A 20,658-nucleotide genomic window follows, 5' to 3' on the forward strand; every position below is an offset into this window, starting at 1 on the left:
ATGAAATACATTTGGCAACAACATGCACTTTGAGAGTGCAGACAGCCCAGTTTTCATCAATTAATATATTCTGTAGACATACCCTCATCCGCTCGCAGGTTTCTTTGACTTTATCGTTGGAAATGCATCTGCTTTGAGTGTCGCAGGATATCCACACATTCTTGCCATCTCTGTCGTAGCATAGCTTTCGTTGGTAAAGTGTGCGGAACAAACGTCCAATTTCTTGCCACTTTCGCATCTTTGGGCCACTGGTGCAACTTGAATCCATCCCTGTTCGTGTTGTTACACCCTCCGACAACACACCGACGAGGCATGATGTCTCCAAGGTACGGAAAATAGTCGAAAAAACGGAAAATAACAGAGCTGATTTGACTCGGTGTTTGTAATGTGTTTGAGAAAATGGCGGATTGCTTCCCGATGTGACGTCACGTTGTGACGTCATCGCTCCGAGAGCGAATAATAGAAAGGCGTTTAATTCGCCAAAATTCACCCATTTAGAGTTCGGAAATCGGTTAAAAAAAAAATGTCTTTTTTCTGCAACATCAAGGTATATATTGACGCTTACATAGGTTTGGTGATAATGTTCCCCTTTAACTTTAACTCAATGGTACATCAGATGTATGCACAAACGTCGGAATTTCAATCCTGTTTGGCGGCGTATGTAATGTCTGTACGGCATATTTCTGTTCAAAGTCTTTATGGACCTGTCCTGGTACCAATACAATATGTGCCCCCGCCAATGTTCAACTCATTCTTACGCCCTTGGACATTTGCACAATACGCAGCTCTGCGTGTCTCCTTGGAGTCGCACTAACAGGACTAAAGCCTGGAATATACTCTCGTGTCACGTAGCTCGCGTCCCCTCTGACAGAGTCTTGTTTGATTCATAGTTCTTCCTGCGGGGGGGTGGCACCAGACTTGTAATTCTCTTCCAAACACTCAGGAGCAGTGTCTCCAGAAGGAGCAAGTACAGCTGTCATTGACTGAAACTGTATTATCTTCTTGCGACAAGCAACACATCGACATCGGCACAGAGCAACGCTATTGCGCCGTTTCTGACATGGGAGAAGACAGAACTGTCATGTACAAAACCCAATAAAAACAGAATACAATGATTTGCAAATCCTTTTCAACTTATATTCAATTGAATAGACTGCAAAGACAAGATATTTAATGTTCACACTGAGAAACTTTTTTGCAAATAATTATGCCTTTCCTTTTAACAACACTCAGTAAACATTTGAGAACTGAGGAGACACATTTTTGAAGTGGAATTCTTTCCCATTCTGGCTTGATGTACAGCTTAAGTTGTTCAACAGTCTCCCTTCTGCTATTTTAGGCTTCATATTGTGCCACACATTTTTAATGGGAGACAGGTCGGGACTACAGGCAGGCCAGTCTAGTACCCGCACTCTTTTACTATGAAGCCACGCTGTTGTATCACGTGGCTTGGCATTGTCTTGCTGAAATAAGCAGGGGCGTCCATGATAACGTTGCTTGGATGGCAACATATGTTGCTCCAAAACCTGTATGTACCTTTCAGAATTAATGGTGCCTTCACAGATGTGTAAGTTACCCATGCCTTAGGCACTAATACACCCCCATACCATCACACATGCTGGCTTTTCAACTTTGCGCCTAGAACAGTCCGGATGGTTCCTTTCCTCTTTGGTCCGGAGGACACGACATCCACAGTTTCCAAAAACAATTTGAAACGTGGACTCGTCAGACCACAGAACACTTTTCCACTTTGCATCAGTCCATCTTAGATGAGCTCGGGCCCAGCGAAGCGTTTCTGGGTGTTGTTGATAAATGGCTTTGGCTTTGCATAGTAGTTTTAACTTGCACTTACAGATGGAGCTAACAACTGTAGTTACTGACAGTGGTTTTCTGAAGTGTTCCTGAGCCCAAGTGGTGATATCCTTTACATACTGATGTCGCTTTTTGATGCAGTACAGCCTGAGGGATCGAAGGTCACTGGCATTGTTGCTTATGTGGAGTTATTTCTCCAGATTCTCTTAACCCTTTGATGATATCACGGACCGTAGATGGTGAAATCCCAAAATTTCTTGCCATAGCTCGTTGAGAAATGTTGTTCTTAAACTGTTGGACAATTTTCTCAGGCATTTGTTGACAAAGTGGTGACCCTCGCCCCATCCTTGTTTGTGAATGACTGAGCATTTCATGGAAGCTGTTTTTGTACCCAATCATGGCACCCACCTGTTCCCAATTAGCCTGTTCACCTGTGGGATGTTCCAAATAAGTCTTTGATGAGCATTCCTCAACTGTCTCACTCTTTTTTGCCACTTGTGCCAGCTTTTTGGAAACATGTTGCAGGCATCAAATTCCAAATGAGCTAATATTTGCAAAAAATAAAGTTTTCCAGTTCTAACGTTAAATATCTTGACTTTGCAGTCTATTCAATTGAATATAAGTTTAAAATGATTTGCAAATCATTGTATTCTGTTTTTATTTACGTGCCAACTTCACTGGTTTTGGGTTTTGTAAATAAAACTAAGTGCCGTATTTTTCGGACTATAAGTCGCAGTTTTTTTCATAGTTTGTCCAGGCTCCAGTGCGATTTATATATGTTTTTTTCCGTCTTTATTATGCATTTTCGGCAGGTGCGACTTATACTCCGGTGCGACTTATACTCCGAAAAATACGGTAACTATTGTAAGTTAACGACATGCTGGTATTAATCTGTATGTTTTATTGTGAAGGCTGGAAGTTTGCTGCTGTGTTAAAGGGCACTTGATGGCTGCTATGTTTTTGAGTGGGCTTTGTAGAAATAAAAACAAAATAATAATGAGTGATGCCATCCTGTCTGTATGTTGATCTCACATTGATTTACATTGGGAATTATATTTATATAGCGCTTCTCTCTAGTAAGCGCTTTACATCGTGGTTAAGTTACCTTGAAACCAGTGTGAGTGGCACTGGGAGCAGATGAGTAAAGTGTCTTGCCCAAGGACATAACGGCAGTGACTAGGATGGCGGAAGCGGTGATCGAAACCGGAACCCTCAAGTTGCTGGCACAGCCACTCTATGCCGGCATCCGACATGAATCTTTCACAACAACACCCGCAGATGAGACGTGTGTGTGTTGTCCTGGCTTTGGGGGGTGGGGTTTGGTGGCAACGGGGATGTATATTGTGTCCCGGAAGAGTTAGGGCTGCAAGGGATTCTGGGTATTTGTTCTGTTGTGTTTAAGTTGTGTTACAGTGTGGATGTTCTCTCGAAATGTGTTTGTCATTCTTGTTTGGTGTGGGTTCACAGTGTGGCACATATTTGTAACAGTGTTAAAGTTGTTTATACGGCCACCCTCAGTGTGGCTGTTGCTCAAGTATGTCTTGCAGTCACTTACGTGTGTCTATGGAAGCCGCATACAACATGTGTCTGGGCCGGCACGCTGTTTGTATGGGGACGCCACGACAGGTTGTAGAGGACGCTAAAGGCGGTGCCATCACGGCACGCCCTCAATATTGTTGTTCGGGAGAATGGTTGCCCCGGGAGATTTTCGGGAGTGGCACTGACATTCGGGAGTCTCCCGGAAAAATCGGGAGGGTTGGCAAGTATGGCCGTGACACTTAGTCAGTATTTCAGGTGGCTTTCTGGACATTATTCAGGTCAGGAGGGGACGGTTGAGTTTTTCGGGGATGATTAGCGTTGTTGGACACTTGGTTTCCCCAGGACAAACATTCCTTCTCCTAACGATGACAGCATTTCACTCACAGTTATGTCCTTTTTTGTGATATTTCTATCTTAACAATAGTTTATTGCATCATTTTAGAGTGTCCGCCCTGAGATTGGTAGGTCGTGAGTTCAAACCCCAGCAGAGTCAAACCAAAGACTATAAACATGGTAGCCATTACCTCCCTGTTTGGCACTCAGCATCAAGGGTTGGAATTGGGGGTTAAATCACCAAAATGATCCCCGAGCGTGGCCAGCGCTGCTGCTCACTGCTCCCCTCACCTCCCAGGGGGTGGAACAAGGGGATGGGTCAAATGCAGAGAGTAATTTCACCACACCTAGTGTGTGTGTGACTATCAGTGGTACTTTAACTTAACTTTAACTTAACCAGAGGGGCAATGCAGCCCTGCAGTACCTGCAATGACCGATTTCGCCCAAAAGATGGCGCCATAGCACAAACAATAACACACCTATCCACTGTGTGTGCTTGTTTTTTTATGACTATTTATTATACAGCTGCAGAAAAATCCATAAATTAGCTGCACAGTTTTACAAGCTGCACGGTTCAAAGCCTCGGAAAAAAGTCCGGAATTCACGGTACATGTGCAGCGAGAGCCAAATCACTTCCATAATGACATGGATGATGACATTCCCCAATGACCTCAATCCAGTAAGCTGAATGGGATTTTAGAGTGACGCTTGAACTCGATATTCTCTCCCCTGCTTCCATGTTGACGTTGATGCAGGAAACATCATTTTGAAAGAGAAGATTCCCGTTAATTATACTGTTTTTAAAACTATATTTGTGCTTTATGATGGTTGAGAATTTGGAACTATGCTTTAAAGCCATTTGATTTGTTCCATACTCACTTGTTATGGCGTGTTCATTTTGGAGCACAATTTTAATGTGAGTTGTGTGTTTTAAAGTCATTTTATTTGCTTTGTGTCGGTGGCTACGTAATGGAGTAGTCGTGGTAACACCACACGTTATACTTGCCAACCTTGAAACCTCCGATTTCGGGAGGTGGGGGGTCGGGGGGCGGAGGCGTGGTTGGGGGCGTGGTTAAGAGGGGAGGAGTATATTTACAGCTACAATTCACCAAGTCAAGTATTTCATATATATATATATATATATATATATATATATATATATATATATATATATATATATATATATATATATATATATATATATATATATATATAAGAAATATATATATATATATATATATATATAACTATATATACATATATATATATAAATAAATAAATAAGAGAAATACTTGAATTTCAGTGTTCATTTATTTACACATATACACACACATAACACTCATCTACTCATTGTTGAGTTAAGGGTTGAATTGTCCATTCTTGTTCTATTCCCTGTCACTATTTTTCTAACCATGCTGAACACCCTCTCTGATGATGCATTCTGCTTTGTCTCCTTGTTGTGTGCGCAGTTGTGCACTGCACTCTTTAAAAGCCGTAGATGTTATTGTCACATAACATGTACAGTAGATGGCAGTATTGCCCTGTTTAAGAGTGTCACAACATTGCTGTTTACGGCAGACGAATTGCTTTGCGGTAGACGAAAACGTGACTGCTGTTGTTGTGTGTTGTTGCCGCACTGGGAGGACGTTAATGAAACTGCCTAACAATAAACCCACATAAGAAACCAAGAACTCGCCCTCGATCATTCTACAGTTATAACGTGATTGGGCAGGCACACTGTTTATATTGTGGGAAAGCGGACGTGAAAACAGGCTGTCGACACGTCACTAAGGTCCGCCTGAATTTCGGGGGATTTTCGGGAGAAAATTTGTCCCGGGAGGTTTTCGGGAGAGGCGCAGAATTTCGGGAGTCTCCCGGAAAATCCGGGAGGGTTGGCAAGTACGCCACACGTCTGTAGGAATTTTGATAAAAGATTATTGAACTGCGTGATTTTTGGTATGTTTGCAGAATATTTTTCCGGTTTGTCCCATTGTGTTGGTTTTTCATTTATTTATTTATTTATTTATTTATTTTTATTTTTTTTGTCCTGTCCAGCTTCTCAGGCAAATCATATAGTTGATGTCGATGCCCATATCGGCTGTTCAGATTTACTTTACAAAAGAGAAGTGTGGGATACTTCTCTTGTTGCCTTATTTGTATTTGACTTAATTAATATAATTGTATTTATATTATCATTTAGTGCAGCCGGGCCGGAGCAGGAGGGGATAGAAAGAGAGAAAAAAAGGAAGACAGAGGGGGAAATTGTGGGGACAAGAGGGGGATTAGACAGAGAGACAACAACAACAACAATAGAGCAACATCAGCAAATACGACATGTACAAATATGATGGTAAAAGTGATAGCAAATAAGCAGTTAGTGAAAATAAAAAATAATACAGAAATGACAATGAGCATTATTGCACTACAAATGGAGCAATACAAATACCAATAGAAATAGCGCTATTGATAATGAACAATACCAATAATTTACCTCTATTATACAGTTGTTCAAATGCAACAATACATATACGTAATGATAACTTGAGATACGAAAGAATGCAGAAAAATGGAGGGGAAGAAGAGAAGCAACCGATATTAACCTTGTAGATTGTTATAGTAATAATAGGTTAAGCTTTGTTTGTGTGCCATGTGTTACCCAGTTTACCCTAGGGCAGGGGTCGGCAACCCGCGGCTCTAGAGCCGCATGTGGCTCTAGAGCCGCATGCGGCTCTTTAGCGCCGCCCTAGTGGCTCTCTGGAGCTTTTTCAGAAATGTATGAAAAATGGAAAAAGATGAGGGGAAAAAAAATCTATTTTTTGTTTTAATATGGTTTCTGTAGGAGGACAAACATGACACAAACCTCCTTAATTGTTATAAAGCACACTGTTTGTATTAAACATGCTTCACTGATTCGAGTATTTGGCGAGCGCCGTTTTGTCCTACTAATTTTGACTGTCCTTGAACTCACCGTAGTTTGTTTACATGTATAACTTTCTCCGACTTTCGAGGACGTGTTTTATGTCACTTCTTTTTCTGTCTCATTTTGTCCACCAAACTTTTAAGGTTGTGCATGAAAGGTGAGTTTTGTTGATGTTATTGACTTGTTGGAGTGCTAATCAGACATATGTGGTCACTGCATGACTGCAAGCTAATCGATGCTAACATGCTATTTAGGCTAGCTATATGTACATATTGCATCATAATGCCTCATTTGTAGCTATATTTGAGGTCATTTAGTTTCCTTTAAGTCCTCTTAATTCAATTTATATCTCATGACACACTATCTATATGTAATATGGCTTTTAATTTTTTGCGGCTCCTGACAGATTTTTTTTTGTATTTTTGGTCCAATATGGCTCTTTCAACATTTTTGGTTGCCGACCCCTGCCCTAGGGCAACAACGTTAGTATATGTTTGATGAAACGTGATTATGTGCATGAGTGTATGCATGTATATGTACAGAATGTGTGTATGTGTTTGTACAGTGAATGTATATGTACTGTATGTGTATGTTTGTGCAGTGAATGTATATGTACATGTATGTGTATGTGTATGTTTGTACAGTGAATTTGTATGTACAGTATGTGTATGTTTGTGCAGTGAATGTGTATGTACAGTATGTGTATGATTGTACAGTGAATGTATATGTACAGTATGTGTATGATTGTACAGTGAATGCATATGTACAGTATGTGTATGTTTGTGCAGTGAATGTGTATGTACAGTATGTGTATGTGAATGTGAATGTGCGTGTGCATGTACGAACTTTGAGTATGTAGGTTTGTTTTGTTGGTTTTTCATTTAGCAGTCCAGACAGACACAGTTTTGCAAGTTTTACAGCAGCTCAAGAAAAATAAAGAACACAACCCCGCCAAACAAACTTCAGCTATGATTTAAAGGCAAAACTAATTATTTGTTTTACTCTCTAGAGCTCGGCGATTTAATTCATTTCAATGTATTATACAGTGAACCTCGATTTTACGAACGCCTCTATTTGCAAGCTTTTCGTTTTAAAAAAACGGTTCCATCCGCCAAATATGCCTCTGTGTGCGACACGGGTTTTTGAGTCTTGTCAGGAAGTAAAGACGTCACTTCCTGTACACACACAGCCATTTTAAAGAGGCGAGGCCCCCTACGTCATTACTTCTCAATGCTTTAGTGTGTTTCTTTTCTCGCCACTCAAACCAGCCTGGAGAGAAAAAAGGATTTACCGTATTTTACCGCAGTTAAAATTCTTTAATTTTCTCAAAAATCGACAGTGCGCCTTATAACCCGGTGCGGCTAATCTACGGCATGATTCTGGTTTTACTTACCAATCTCGAATAAATTTTATTTGGTAAACGGTGTAATGATAAGTGTGACCAGTAGATGGCAGTCATACAAACCCCGTTTCCATATGAGTTGGGAAATTGTGTTAGATGTAAATATAAATGGAATACAATGCTTTGCAAATAATTTTCAACCCATATTCAGTTGAATATGCTACAAAGACAACATATTTGATGTTCAAACTCATAAACATTTTTTTTTTTTGCAAATAATCATTAACTTTAGAATTTGATGCCAGCAACACGTGACAAAGAAGTTGGGAAAGGTGGCAATAAATACTGATAAAGTTGAGGAATGCTCATCAAACACTTATTTGGAACATCCCACAGGTGAACAGGCAAATTGGGAACAGGTGGGTGCCATGATTGGGTATAAAAGTAGATCCCATGAAATGCTCAGTCATTCACAAACAAGGATAGGGCGAGGGTCACCACTTTGTCAACAAATGCGTTAGCAAATTGTTGAACAGTTTAAGAAAAACCTTTCTCAACCAGCTATTGCAAGGAATTTAGGGGTTTCACCATCTACGGTCCGTAATATCATCAAAGGGTTCAGATAATCTGGAGAAATCATTGCACGTAAGCAGCTAAGCCCGTGACCTTCGATCCCTCAGGCTGAATATCAACAAGCGACATCAAGGTGTAAAGGATATCACCACATGGGCCCAGGAACACATCAGAAACTCACTGTCAGTAACTACAGTTGGTCACTACATCTGTAAGTGCAAGTTAAAACTCTCCTATGCAAGGCGAAAACCGTTTATCAACAACACCCAGAAACGCCGTCGGCTTCGCTGGGCCTGAGCTCATCTAAGATGGACTGATACAAAGTGGAAAGGTGTTTTGTGGTCTGACGAGTCCACAACTCCCCTGACCTTAGCCCCATAGAAAATCTGTGGGGTATTGTGAAAAGGAAGATGCAGAATGCCAGACCCAAAAACGCAGAAGAGTTGAAGGCCACTATCAGAGCAACCTGGGCTCTCATAACACCTGAGCAGTGCCAGAAACTCATCGACTCCATGCCACGCCGCATTAACGCAGTAATTGAGGCAAAAGGAGCTCCAACCAAGTATTGAGTATTGTACATGCTCATATTTTTCATTTTCATACTTTTCAGTTGGCCAACATTTCTAAAAATCCCTTTTTTGTATTAGCCTTAAGTAATATTCTAATTTTGTGACACACGGAATTTTGGATTTTCATTTGTTGCCACTTCAAATCATCAAAATTAAATGAAATAAACATTTGAATGCATCAGTCTGTGTGCAATGAATAAATATAATGTACAAGTTATACCTTTTGAATGCAATTACTGAAATAAATCAAGTTTTTCAAAATATTCTAATTTACTGGCTTTTACCTGTGTGTGTATATATATATATATATATATATATATATATATATATATATATATATATATATGAAATACTTGACTTGGTGAATTCTAGATGTAAATATACTCCTCCCCTTTTAGCCACGCCCCCAACCACGCCCCGTCCCACTCTGACCACGCCCACCCCCACCCCCCTCCCCCCACCTCCTGAAATCGGAGGTCTCAAGGTTGGCAAGTATGAAGACATGAAACTGCTACAGGAAAATAGCAAAAAAAACAGGAAAAGCCACCAAAATAGGAGCGCAAGACAAGAACTAAAACACTACACACAGGAAAACAGCTAAAAATTCCAAATAAGTCAGGGCGTGATGGTGGTGACAGTACACCTACTTTGAGACAAGAGCTATAGTGATGCATGCTTGGTTATGGTTTAAAGTCATATCGGCAGAGGGTGAGCGTGCCGAACACTAACCAGAGGCAGGTGCACCCAATCAGTACCCATGGTAACCAAAACAAACCCAGGGGTGCACAAAACAGGAACTGAAGGAGTCCAAAAATCCGGGCCACAGATCATGACAGGGCTGCTGTGACTTTAGGTAAAAAAAAACCCAAAACCAGTGAAGTTGGCACGTTGTGTAAATCGTAGGATGGGGAGAGGGTCACCACTTTGTTAACAAATGGCTGAGCAAATTGTCCAACAGTTTAAGAACAACATTTCTCAACCAGCTAATGAAAGGAATTTAGGGATTTCACCATCTACGCTCCGTAATATCATCAAAAGGTTCAAAGAATCTGGAAAAAATCACTGCACGTAAGCAAGTACCAGTTCAAACATTAAATATCTTGTCTTTGCAGTCTTTTCAATTGAATATAAGTTGAAAAGGATTTGCAAATCATTGTATTCTGAATATAAGCTGAATCACATAAAAAACAAAGAAAGGAAAAACAGGGTTTACCAAAAAAGGGCAGGTCCCTTTTAAGGCTGCAGAGGGCTGAACATGCTGGCATGAATGTTTATCATCTTAGAGTCTTTTTTTCATATATGAGCTGCTACCAATCCAGACTTTTCCTTTTCCATCAAAATGTGCGATGCAAAGTGTGAGCATTCCTATGTGCAGTCAGGGAGCTGATTGAGGTCAATCTGTGATTTGCAGCTTTGGCCCCCTGGGGGAGCAGCTATGCTATCACCGCAGGCTTTACAGCCCCTTGTGGTGTTCATATCTTCCCTTTTTCTTAACGTCACAGCACAATACTTGCTGCAGTGCCGCTATTTCTAAAGGTATCATAGCAGTTTGCAAGTCTCTTTGCGTCATCTACTCTAGTTTCTACTGGATAGGATACGAGGAATTGATGCCACACTGGAAATAAAACAACATATGCACTACAGAAATGGAAGTCCATATATCCATCCATCCATCTTCTTCCGCTTATCCGAGGTCGGGTCGCGGGGGAAGCAGCCTAAGCAGGGAAGCCCAGACTTCCCTCTCCCCAGCCACTTCGTCCAGCTCCTCCCGGGGGATCCCGAGGCGTTCCCAGGCCAGCCGGGAGACATAGTCTTCCCAACGTGTCCTGGGTCTTCCTCGTGGCCTCCTACCGGTCGGACATGCCCTAAACACCTCCTTAGGGAGGCGCTCGGGTGGCATCCTGACCAGATGCCCGAACCACCTCATCTGGCTCCTCTCGATGTGGAGGAGCAGCGGCTTTACTTTGAGCTCCCCCCGGATGAGAGAGCTTCTCACCCTATCTCTAAGGGAGAGCCCCGCCACCCGGCGGAGGAAACTCATTTCGGCCGCCTGTACCCGTGATCTTGTCCTTTCGGTCATAACCCAAAGCTCATGACCATAGGTGAGGATGGGAACGTAGATCGACCGGTAAATTGAGAGCTTTGCCTTCCGGCTCAGCTCCTTCTTCACCACAACGGATCGATACAGCGTCCGCATTACTGAAGACGCCGCACCGATCCGCCTGTCGATCTCACGATCCACTCTTCCCTCACTCGTGAACAAGACTCCGAGGTACTTGAACTCCTCCACTTGGGGCAAGATCTCCTCCCCAACCCGGAGATGGCACTCCACCCTTTTCCGGGCGAGAACCATGGACTCGGACTTGGAGGTGCTGATTCTCATCCCAGTCGCTTCACACTCAGCTGCGAACCGATCCAGTGAGAGCTGAAGATCCTGGCCAGATGAAGCCATCAGGACCAAATCATCTGCAAAAAGCAGAGACCTAATCCTGCAGTCACCAAACCGGATCCCCTCAACGCCTTGACTGCGCCTAGAAATTCTGTCCATAAAAGTTATGAACAGAATCGGTGACAAAGGGCAGCCTTGGCGGAGTCCAACCCTCACCGGAAACGTGTCCGACTTACTGCCGGCAATGCGAACCAAGCTCTGACACTGATCATACAGGGAGCGGACCGCCACAATCAGACAGTCCGAAACCCCATGCTCTCTGAGCACTCCCCACAGGACTTCCCGAGGGACACGGTCGAATGCCTTCTCCAAGTCCACAAAGCACATGTAGACTGGTTGGGCAAACTCCCATGCACCCTCAAGGACCCTGCCGAGAGTATAGAGCTGGTCCACAGTTCCACGACCAGGACGAAAACCACACTGTTCCTCCTGAATCCGAGGTTCGACTATCCGGCGTAGCCTCCTCTCCAGTACACCTGAATAGACCTTACCGGGAAGGCTGAGGAGTGTGATCCCACGATAGTTAGAACACACCCTCCGGTTCCCCTTTTTAAAGAGAGGAACCACCACCCCGGTCTGCCAATCCAGAGGTACTGCCCCCGATGTCCACGCGATGCTGCAGAGTCTTGTCAACCAAGACAGCCCTACAGCATCCAGAGCCTTAAGGAACTCCGGGCGGATCTCATCCACCCCCGGGGCCTTGCCACCGAGGAGCTTTTTAACTACCTCAGCAACCTCAGCCCCAGAAATAGGAGAGCCCACCACAGATTCCCCAGGCACTGCTTCCTCATAGGAAGACGTGTTGGTGGGATTGAGGAGGTCTTCGAAGTATTCCCTCCACCGATCCACAACTTCCGCAGTCGAGGTCAGCAGAACACCATCCGCACCATACACGGTGTTGGTAGTGCACTGCTTCCCCTTCCTGAGGCGGCGGATGGTGGTCCAGAATCGCTTCGAAGCCGTCCGGAAGTCGTTTTCCATGGCTTCCCCGAACTCCTCCCATGTCCGAGTTTTTGCCTCCGCGACCGCTGAAGCCGCACACCGCTTGGCCTGTCGGTACCTGTCCGCTGCCTCAGGAGTCCCATGAGCCAAAAGAACCCGATAGGACTCCTTCTTCAGCTTGACGGCATCCCTCACCGCCGGTGTCCACCAACGGGTTCTAGGATTACCGCCACGACAGGCACCAACTACCTTGCGGCCACAGCTCCAATCAGCCGCCTCGACAATAGAGGTGCGGAACATGGTCCACTCGGACTCAATGTCCAGCACCTCCCTCGTGACATGTTCAAAGTTCTTCCGGAGGTGGGAATTGAAACTCTCTCTGACAGGAGACTCTGCCAGACGTTCCCAGCAAACCCTCACAATGCGTTTGGGCCTGCCAGGTCTGTCCGGCATCCTCCCCCACCATCGCAGCCAACTCACCACCAGGTGGTGATCGGTAGAAAGCTCCGCCCCTCTCTTCACCCGAGTGTCCAAAACATGAGGACGCAAATCCGATGACACAACTACAAAGTCGATCATAGAACTGCGGCCTAGGGTGTCCTGGTGCCAAGTGCACATATGGACACCCTTATGCTTGAACATGGTGTTCGTTATGGACAATCCGTGACGGGCACAAAAGTCCAATAACAAAACACCACTTGGGTTCAGATCCGGGCGGCCATTCTTCCCAATCACGCCTCTCCAGGTTTCACTGTCGTTGCCAATATGAGCGTTGAAGTCCCCCAGTAGAACGAGGGAATCACCCGGGGGAGCACTCTCAAGTACTCCCTCGAGTGAATCCAAAAAGGGTGGGTACTCTGAGCTGCTGTTTGGCGCGTAAGCGCAAACAACAGTCAGGACCCGTCCCCCCACCCGAAGGCGGAGGGAAGCTACCCTCTCGTCCACCGGGTTGAACTCCAACATGCAGGCTCTGAGCCGGGGCGCAACAAGAATTGCCACCCCAGCCCGTCGCCTCTCACTGCTGGCAACGCCAGAGTGGAAGAGAGTCCAGCCCCTCTCGAGAGAACTGGTTCCAGAGCCCTTGCTGTGCGTCGAGGTGAGTCCGACTATATCCAACCGGAACTTCTCTACCTCGCGCACTAGCTCAGGCTCCTTCCCCCCCCAGCGAGGTGACGTTCCACGTCCCAAGAGCTAGCTTCTGTAGCCGAGGATCGGACCGCCAAGTGCCCTGCCTTCGGCTACCGCCCAGCTCACATTGCACCCGACCTCTATGGCCCCTGCTATGGGTGGTGAGCCCATAGCAGGGGCGGTGAACAGCAGCCAGTTGAGGCACGTCACTCAGTGCCGCAACATGGATTGCGCAATGACTCGGCTAACTGCTGGCCTGCTGTGCAGTGAGACTGTATTGCTATATGAACTATATTATACATTTCCATAGTTTAGTTAGCTGAGGTATATAATGTACAGTGTATTTTGTCAACAACTGTATGTGTGTAAAGTATTTCTTGTGCTGAGCGATCATAAAACGGCTGCAAAAGACGCACTGGCTGAGGCTCGCCTCCTGCACCCCCGCCGTATAATTGTTATATCAACTAAAGCCCACACTTAAACTTTCCACGTGCAAGATTGAATCTATTTTAAAAAAAAAATTCATAAGAAGCCAAAAAGTGCAAAAACAATAATGTTGGTGTTGGAGGAGTTGTGAATGACTGCAGGGACACAACATTAGATACACCTGCAGACTGCAGGTGTACCGAATTCACAACTCCTCCAACACGTACATTATTGTTTTTGCACTTTTTGGCTTCTTATTAAATAACTTTTGTAACCTATTTTCATGGGCTTTCCTCTTTGTGATGTTAAGTTCCTGTTATGCGCTGTTATACAGTATATGCCTTGAGCTCTTATTTTGAAGGCGCTAAGAGCGGAAGTGATGTCACGTTGCGGAGGTTTTTGAAATAAGGTAAATAAAGTGGTCCTCGTGTAAACTGGAGCCTCCGTGTTTGTTATTTTGTAGTTTCATACAGTATAGGCGACATTTATAAACCCTCGGTTACACTTTTTTAAATAGATTCAATCTTGTACGTGGAAAGTTGAAGTGAGGGCTTTAGTTGCGGCGCATGGACTTAATTTCTAAGTAAAGGTAAGACCATAATAACGTTTTTTTTATTAAATGTGCTTTTTTGTGTGCTACAGTTTGTATGTGTAAAGTTAAAGTTAAGTTAAAGTACCAATGATTGTCACACACACACACTAGGAGTGGTGACATTTGTCCTCTGCATTTGACCCATCCCCTTGTTCACCCCCTGGGAGGTGAGGGGAGCAGTGGGCAGCAGCGGCGCCGCGCCTGGGAATCATTTTTGGTGATTTAACCCCCAATTCCAAGCCTTGATGCTGAGTGCCAAGCAGGGAAGAATGCTGGTATGAGCTTTTAAACATAACCCGTTAACTGCTGCCAATCAAATGGTGAATAAGATACTCTTTAGGGTTCATATGTTTGTAAATCTGACTGTGATGAAGTCAGTGCCTCACCAGTCATGAACCTCACCGCACGTCACTGCACCTTTGGCTTGAAAACAAAGTCATTTGCAATTTGGTTGGTGGACGGTGCTTATTTTTCTTTGTCTTGTAAATCATTTATTTGCATTAAGGTTGGCTCCAGTGACCAAAAAGGTGAAGGCACCAAAGACAGTGATTTTTTGACTCCCTTGGTGAGTGACTGTCACGCATTCTGAAAGTGACCTGATTTAAGACCACCGGTTTCCTGACACTGTCATCATCTGCACTGCACTTGAGGAAATGCATGCATGCAGTCTGAACTCGATTGTGGTACGGTGAATAAGCGTACCATCGGACGTTTGAAGGTTTTCTGGCTGCAAAGTTAAAGAAGTCTCCCAGAAGAAGTGGTAAAGGCTTCTTCAGGAAGTTTCTGAGATGTTCCTGATGTTGTTTTATAAGGTAATACTTTTTTTTTCCTTCTTAATTTTCTTTCAAAGTCAGATAAGGCACTTTGTCAGATGAAAAACATCGAATTCTGTTGACATTTCAAAGTCGATGTTTTTGGTTCCTTCTTTGTCTTTTTGAAACTTGCCTGCTGTCATACGGAAAAAATGACTTCCTTGCTTTAGTTTTTCTTTTCTGTGTAGCATCCAGGAAGTGGTTAGTCTGACAGATGACAGTAGACGGGTGTCTGTTATGGCTCACAAGATTGCTGGAAACTCTTAGAAATAATGTTTTTGATGTTGTTTAGGTGGAATGTAAACATTGGACTTTTATCAAGAGAACCAGCACTTTTTAATTTTTTTTAAATTTTGCCTATCATTCACAATCTTTTTGTAAGACAAGAACACCTACAGCATACTTGCCAACCTTGAGACCTCCGATTTCGGGAGGTGGGGGGTGGGGGCGTGGTTGGGGGCGGGGTTAAGAGGGGAGGAGTATATTTACAGCTAGAATTCACCAAGTCAAGTATTTCATATATATATATATGTATATATATATATCCATCCATCCATCCATCTTCTTCCGCTTATCCGAGGTCGGGTCGCGGGGGCAGCAGCTTAAGCAGGGAAGCCCAGACTTCCCTCTCCCCAGCCACTTCGTCCAGCTCTTCCTGTGGGACCCCGAGGCGTTCCCAGGCCAGCCGGGAGACATAGTCTTCCCAACGTGTCCTGGGTCTTCCCCGCGGCCTCCTACCGGTGGGACGTGCCCTAAACACCTCCCTAGGGAGGCGTTCGGGTGGCATCCTGACCAGATGCCCGAACCACCTCATCTGGCTCCTCTCGATGTGGAGGAGCAGCGGCTTTACTTTGAGCTCCTCCCGGATGGCAGAGCTTCTCACCCTATCTCTAAGGGAGAGCCCCGCCACCCGGCGGAGGAAACTCATTTCGGCCGCTTGTACCCGTGATCTTGTCCTTTCGGTCATAACCCAAAGCTCATGACCATAGGTGAGGATGGGAACGTAGATCGACCGGTAAATTGAGAGCTTTGCCTTCCGGCTCAGCTCCTTCTTCACCACAACGGATCGATACAGCGTCCGCATTACTGAAGACGCCGCACCGAGCCGCCTGTCGATCTCACGATCCACTCTTCCCCCACTCGTGAACAAGACTCCGAGGTACTTGAACTCCTCCACTTGGGGCAAGATCTCCTCCCCAACCCGGAGATGGCACTCCACCCTTTTCCGGGCGAGAACCATGGACTCGGACTTGGAGGTGCTGATTCTCATCCCAGTCGCTTCACACTCAGCTGCGAACTGATCCAGTGAGAGCTGAAGATCCTGGCCAGATGAAGCCATCAGGACCACATCATCTGCAAAAAGCAGAGACCTAATCCTGCAGCCACCAAACCAGATCCCCTCAACGCCTTGACTGCGCCTAGAAATTCTGTCCATAAAAGTTATGAACAGAATCGGTGACAAAGGGCAGCCTTGGCGGAGTCCAACCCTCACTGGAAACGTGTCCGACTTACTACCGGCAATGCGGACCAAGCTCTGGCACTGATCATACAGGGAGCGGACTGCCACAATCAGACAGTCCGATACCCCGTACTCTCTGAGCACTCCCCACAGGACTTCCCGAGGGACACGGGCGAATGCCTTTTCCAAGTCCACAAAACACATGTAGACTGGTTGGGCAAACTCCCATGCACCCTCAAGGACCCTGCCGAGAGTATAGAGCTGGTCCACAGTTCCACGACCAGGACGAAAACCACACTGTTCCTCCTGAATCCGAGGTTCGACTATCCGGCGTAGCCTTCTCTCCAGTACACCTGAATAGACCTTACCGGGAAGGCTGAGGAGTGTGATCCCACGATAGTTAGAACACACCCTCCGGTTCCCCTTCTTAAAGAGAGGAACCACCACCCCGGTCTGCCAATCCAGAGGTACCGCCCCCGATGTCCACGCGATGCTGCAGTCTTGTCAACCAAGACAGCCCCACAGCATCCAGAGCCTTAAGGAACTCCGGGCGGATCTCATCTACCCCCGGGGCCTTGCCACCGAGGAGCTTTTTGACTACCTCAGCAACCTCAGCCCCAGAAATAGGAGAGCCCACCACAGACTCCCCAGGCACTGCTTCCTCATAGGAAGACGTGTTGGTGGGATTGAGGAGGTCTTCGAAGTATTCCCTCCACCGATCCACAACATCCGCAGTCGAGGTCAGCAGAACACCATCCTCACCATACACGGTGTTGATAGTGCACTGCTCCCCCTTCCTGAGGCGGCGGATGGTGGACCAGAATTGCTTCGAAGCCGTCCGGAAGTCGTTTTCCATGGCCTCACCGAACTCCTCCCATGTCTGAGTTTTTGCCTCTGCGACCGCTGAAGCCGCACACCGCTTGGCCTGTCGGTACTTGTCCGCTGATTACCGCCACGACAAGCACCAACTACCTTGCGGCCACAGCTCCAATCAGCCGCCTCGACAATAGAGGCGCGGAACATGGTCCATTCGGACTCAATGTCCAGCACCTCCCTCGTGACATGTTCAAAGTTCTTCCGGAGGTGGGAATTGAAACTCTCTCTGACAGGAGACTCTGCCAGACGTTCCCAGCAAACCCTCACAATGCGTTTGGGCCTGCCAGGTCTGTCCGGCATCCTCCCCCACCATCGCAGCCAACTCACCACCAGGTGGTGATCGGTGGAAAGCTCCGCCCCTCTCTTCATCCGAGTGTCCAAAACATGAGGCCGCAAATCCGATGACACAACTACAAAGTCGATCATGGAACTGCGGCCTAGGGTGTCCTGGTGCCAAGTGCACATATGGACACCCTTATGTTTGAACATGGTGTTTGTTATTGACAATCTGTGACGAGCACAAAAGTCCAATAACAAAACACCACTCGGATTCAGATCCGGGCGGCCATTCTTCTCAATCACGCCTCTCCAGGTTTCACTGTCGCTGCCAACATGAGCATTGAAGTCTCCCAGTAGAACGAGGGGATCACCCGGGGGCGCACTCTCAAGTACTCCCTCGAGTGAATCCAAAAAGGGTGGGTACTCTGAGCTGCGGTTTGGCGCATAAGCGCAAACCAAAGTCAGGACCCGTTCCCCCACCCGAAGGCGGAGGGAAGCTACCCTCTCGTCCACCGGGTTGAACTCCAATGTGCAGGCTCTGAGCCGGGGGGAAACAAGAATTGCCACCCCGGCCCGTCGCCTCTCACTGCCGGCAACGCCAGAGTGGAAGAGAGTCCAGCCCCTCTCGAGAGAACTGGTTCCAGAGCCCTTGCTGTGCGTCGAAGTGAGTCCGACTATATCTAGCCGGAACTTCTCCACCTCGCGCACTAGCTCAGGCTCCTTCCCCCCCAGCGAGGTGACGTTCCACGTCCCAAGAGCTAGCTTCAGTAGCCGAGGATCGGACCGCCAAGTGCCCTGCCTTCGGCTGCCGCCCAGCTCACATCGCACCCGACCTCTATGACCCCTGCTATGGGTGGTGAGCCCATTGGAGGGGGGACCCACGTTGCCTCTTCGGGCTGTGCTCGGCCGGGCCCCATGGGGGCAGGCCCGGCCACCAGGCGCTCGCCATCGTGCCCCACCTCCAGAGGGGGGCCCCGGTGACCCGCGTCCGGGCGAGGGAAATCTGGGTTCCTTGTCAGTGTTCCTCATAGAGATCTTCGAGCTGCTCTTTGTCTGATCCCTCACCTAGGACCAGTTTGCCTTGGGAGACCCTACCAGGGGGCATAAAGCCCCCGGACAACATAGCTCCTAGGATCATTGGGACACGCAAACTCCTCTACCACGTTAAGGTGGCAGCTCAGAGAGGAGTATATATATATATATATATATATATATATATACATATATATATATATGTATATATACATGGACTTGTTTCTTCAGCATTGTCCACACGTTTGGGAAGGCCATTCTAAAACCTTCATTCCAGCCTGATTTTGTCATGATCCGTGGTCTGGATCATGTTTTTGTGTTTTCTGTTAGTTTTGGACTCCTTTTGTTATTGCTTGTGCACCTGTGAGTTTGTTTCGTCACCATGGTTACTTATTATTTTCACCTGCCGCTTGTGTTCCCGACGCGCACTTGTTTTCCATCACTGACACTATTTAAGCCTGCCTTTCTGTTCACTTGTCCTGTGCTCCTTGTTTGCGGTAAGCTACAATCACGTTGGTTTGTTTTCATGTTCCAGAGTCCTGTGCTAAGTTTAAGCCAGGGGTGCTCATTACGTCGATTGCGAGCTACCAGTCGATCTCGGAGGGTGTGTCAGTCGATCACCAGCCAGGCATTAAAAAAATAGTCCTAAAAATGAGCGATCATAAATCTTCACTATGACTAATTTTTGTTTCATCTGACATCATATGGACAAAGATAAGACCTTCTGGAGAAAAGTTCTGTGGTCAGATGAAACAAAAATTGAGCTGTTTGGCCACAATACCCAGCAGTATGTTTGGAGGAGAAAAGATGAAGCCTTTAATCCCAAGAACACCATCCATACCGTCAAGCATGGTGGTGGTAGTATTATGCTCTGGGCCTGTTTTGCTGCCAATGGAACTGGTGCTTTACAGAGAGTAAATGGGACAATGAAAAAGGAGGATTACTTCCAAATTCTTCAGGACAAGCTAAAATCATCAGCCCGGAGGTTGGGTCTTGGGCGCAGTTGGGTGTTCCAACAGGACAATGACCCCAAACACACGTCAAAAGTGGTAAAGGAAGGGCTAAATCAGGCTAGAATGAAGGTTTTAGAATGGCCTTCCCAAAGTCCTGACTTAAATGTGTGGACAATGCTGAAGAAACAAGTCCATGTCAGAAAACCAACACATTTAGCTGAACTGCACCAATTTTGAGTGGTCAAAAATTCAACCAGAAGCTTGTGGATGGCTACCAAAAACTTGCCAAGGGACATGTAAGCAAATATTAACATTGCTGTATGTATACTTTTGACCCAGCAGATGTGGTCACATTTTCAGTAGACCCATAATAAATTCATAAAATAACCAAATTTCATGAATTTTTTTTGTGACCAACAAGTATGTGCCCCAGTCACTCTATTACAAAAAAATAAGAGTTGTAGAACGTATTGGAAACTCAAGACAGCCATAGCATTATGTTCTTTACAAGTGTATGTAAACTTTTGACCATGACTGTTTGTTTTTCTTTTTTTCTTATACATTCTAACTCGTAAAAATACATTTTTGCAAAGGTCAGCTAACAATGCAATGGACATACATG

The 20,658-nt window shown here is 45.7% G+C and overlaps 1 protein-coding gene across 6 annotated transcripts in view; it reads left to right on the plus strand.

The window, feature by feature from the left end:
- Positions 1 to 20,658, plus strand: part of ppp1r16b (protein phosphatase 1, regulatory subunit 16B) — a 276,451-nt gene that overhangs the window by 78,828 nt on the left and 176,965 nt on the right. Inside the window, exon 1 of one of the 6 annotated variants that reach the window (XM_061937729.1) lies at positions 15,319 to 15,437. The exons of the other annotated variants lie outside the window; for them this stretch is intronic. The gene's annotated coding sequence lies outside the window, so the exon portion shown is untranslated. Of the gene's footprint in view, positions 1 to 15,318; positions 15,438 to 20,658 lie in introns of those variants that run through there. 6 annotated transcript variants of the gene reach the window in all.

The sequence above is a fragment of the Nerophis lumbriciformis genome, linkage group LG03 (assembly GCF_033978685.3).
Source record: "Nerophis lumbriciformis linkage group LG03, RoL_Nlum_v2.1, whole genome shotgun sequence".
Taxonomy (NCBI): Eukaryota; Metazoa; Chordata; class Actinopteri; order Syngnathiformes; family Syngnathidae; genus Nerophis; species Nerophis lumbriciformis.